At 44.6% G+C, this 3,329-nt stretch overlaps 1 pseudogene; it reads left to right on the forward strand.

Moving 5' to 3' along the window:
* Positions 1–2,336: 2,336 nt before the first annotated feature.
* On the forward strand, positions 2,337–2,455 carry LOC145414746 (5S ribosomal RNA; annotated as a pseudogene).
* Positions 2,456–3,329: the final 874 nt, after the last annotated feature.

The raw sequence follows: 3,329 nt of genomic DNA on the forward strand, positions 1-3,329 counted from the left end.
GGTAGGAGAGCCTCCTTACCTTACTGGGTTTTCTATCAGGCTGGCACCAAAGAAAACGAGTTCTATGGGAGGATAACTATTTCACACCACTCATAAACGGTATTTATTTATTTACTGTTACGAATTTATATGTAGTACAAGAATATATTGGTTTTCAAGCAGTAATATAGGCATTATAAGCATTGTTTCACTCACTAATACCTGACCTTTTTTTGCCACATTACCTGATCATCATTTCTAACTGTTTCTTCCTCTAATGCTATGTAAAGTTTGTCCTCCACATTGTCATTGATTGAGGAATCACTCTGGCCCTGAATTTCGTACCGTGGCATAACATGGCTATACTGGCCAGGTCACTGATAACAGGTGAATTGCTGAGAAAAGGGCATGCAGGGGGGGGGAGGAGGTCATGCTGGGTAAGGCATTGTCTCTGCCTGGCATCTTGTTGAGGAAGGTGTCCCGTGTATACGTACCAAAAATGACTCACGAAAATTGAAAATTGTGGAAATTATGAACCTTGCAATTGCAGGACGTTGAAGTACGTCCTCGGGATTAGCTGTGACAAAACGTGAGGACGTGGAAGTACGTCCTCGGGACGGCGCGGGTTAGAGAGGTATCTGAGATCAAGTTTACCATAGATCCAGTGTCCATGAAGAAAGAGCTTTGTACCCCTTCGCTTCAATCTAGAATGACTAGGCCTAAAGAAGTTATGGGTCCCATCTGACGAATAGGGCGTTGGTCTTCTTTTACCTTACTTTCTGACACCGGCGGATCTTTCACTGTTATGTTACATTTTTCCGATTTGAGCGCTCCTTTTCCCCCGACTGACGGCTCTTAAGGTAACGACACACGTCAGTGCAATGAGTTGTACTATTCTTGAGCTATTTGCATGCAAGACAACGGGATTGCGAAGGTGTGTGCTGTTGTTCCCGTGAGCGATATCATCTTTGTTTGCATGCACAACTAGACGCTCAGTGACCTATTTTACCACAGTGCCAGCACACAATCAAGGATTGTTTGCTTCGTAGCACAGTAGGTTTGTCACAACCACTAGATGGTGATCGGTACTGTGAGTGAGATTGATTGCTAGGTTTGCTTTTCATAGTTGGTCGCGAACGTGAGGAATCCGATGAAGTAGTGATGGTGTGCAGTACCCTCGCAGTACTGCCTGCACAGTGAGAGACTGAGGTGTGAGTACTTGCCTGGCGAGTGAAGTCTGATCCCGATCTTTCAATTATGGCCTTTGAGATGTTAACTGTTTTGTCACCAGGATTAAGGCCAATCTGTTGTGCTATTTCCCTCCGGTGATCTGTGAGCCAGTTAATAAATTTTAGGTAACCCCACAAATCTCCAAAATTGTTTAGTGAAACCATAAGCTGACCACTAACTTTGGTTACTCATTGAGTACCACGGAACAACTGGCGCATCTCAGAACTCGTTGCCTTTATCGTTGCAGCTGCTTCAATTACCTTTGCATGTTGGGGAGGTATTTCATATCCTCTTCCATCTATTTAAGAAGGTTTGTCAAACCAATGAGATGCGGCATTTGAATGTTGACAGCAAAGCTGAATTAAGTGCTGGCAGCATGCATTAAATGTCTGACAATCTTCGAAGCACCCCACACGGATAGCTCCGATTAGTGACCTGCCTTGGTGTAGTCGACCCATTAGGTAAGAAACCTTTAAGGGTTCCGTTGTGATTTGCCACTTACGATTGTCGGTTTTAACCTCTCTGAGGAAGTCGTAGATGGAATCTGTACTGTCATCTATTGTAAATTTGGGTTTCGTTAGCATTGTCTAAATATATGGACTGGGGAGGTGGGGGGTCCTGATTCAGCATCGTAGGAAGAGGATGAGGCTGCGAAGGTGAGGAAGTAGACATGGTAATAAGCTGAGATGGTGCATGAGAAGGAACTGTGGTAGCGGTAGTGGTGTGTATCGTGGTTAGTGGTGGTGTACGTGTAGTACAAGGTAAGGATAGAGGCTGTGGAGAAGGCTGTGTGATTTCAAGAGAATCAGTTGGGGAAGATGATAGAGTATCTGGTGTCGATATATCTGGATTAAGGGTAACAGTAGTAGGGTCGGTATAGGCAGTAGGTGTGGTAGGAGTAGTAGTAGGATTAGGAGTAGTAGTAGTAAGAGAACTTACTGTATGCTTGCTATAAGATCTGCCACTACGAAGATACGTTACACTATTATCACACACACAGAATCATCCGTTTCTCTATCAGATTTAATTCGGGAGAGATCTACCCTTTTAGACAAGGACATCATAGGAAGCAAGTAAATTAATAAGTGAATGAATAAATGAATGAAGGAATGAATAAATGAAAATATCTTAACGGCCATACCACGTTGAGTACACCTCTTCCCGTCCGATCAGCAAAGTTAAGCAAAGTTGGGTCTGGTTAGTACTTGGATGGGTGACTGCCTGGGAACAGCAGATGCTGTTGGCATAACGTTCTCCCTACGTGTCAAGTGGGGTTGGTGGAGGATTAGTGCCCCTCCCTGTAAAACAATTAACTCTAAACCCTTGGCCACCCCGTTTGGGATACATGGCGTCTGGCAATGAATGAATGAAAAATCTTTAGTATATGAAGAAATGATTTCTATACAATGAATATGAGTGGAAATGAATGTATTATTTACAGCTGAGTGTGAAAATAATTGGTATAAAATGGGATGAAGTAGGAGTGAATGAATGAGAAAATCTGAGTGAACGAAAAATGAGGGACAAAAAATGCAATGAATGAACAGAAGTAAATGAATTAAATATCACAATCTATAGAGATAGCTCGCCATCTCTGCGGAAAGGAACCGATTAATGTGATGAGATAAGAAAATGCATGAAAATGCACATAAAAAATACTTCTGATAAGATGCGTTCGTTGCAGTAGCTGGACGTCGAGCGAGCCTCTCTCCAGCACTGTCTCCTTCTCCTGACAGTGTTGATTGGGCAGAGAAGCTCGTGACATAACTGGGCGGCAGCCTAGCCCTGGGCAAAGCGAGAAGCTGACAGGAGCGTGAGGGTGTGACGTAGCTGGCTGTGAGTGGCCACGCTCTCTGCGTGACGTCAGGGTTGTGTGGCAGGGAGGGACAATGAGGCAACGGCGTTGGGCGGTGGTTGGGGAGGCTACTTCCTGGAGTGGGGGTTTGGTTGAGGTTTGTGAGGGCTAAAACTAGCCCCATACAGCACGGTAATATAACAGATCACACAGGACTGGCAGTTGAGGCATGTAGTGAGGGTAGTGGTGGAGGCTTACGTGGCTGTAGTGGTGTGGTGGTAGGTGGGGTGTTGGTGTGGAGTAAAGTCCCAAAATCATGCCAAAC

This window comes from Coenobita brevimanus, chromosome 100 (assembly GCF_032717465.1).
Source record: "Coenobita brevimanus isolate Jiangsu-jjx chromosome 100, ASM3271746v2, whole genome shotgun sequence".
Taxonomy (NCBI): domain Eukaryota; kingdom Metazoa; phylum Arthropoda; class Malacostraca; order Decapoda; family Coenobitidae; genus Coenobita; species Coenobita brevimanus.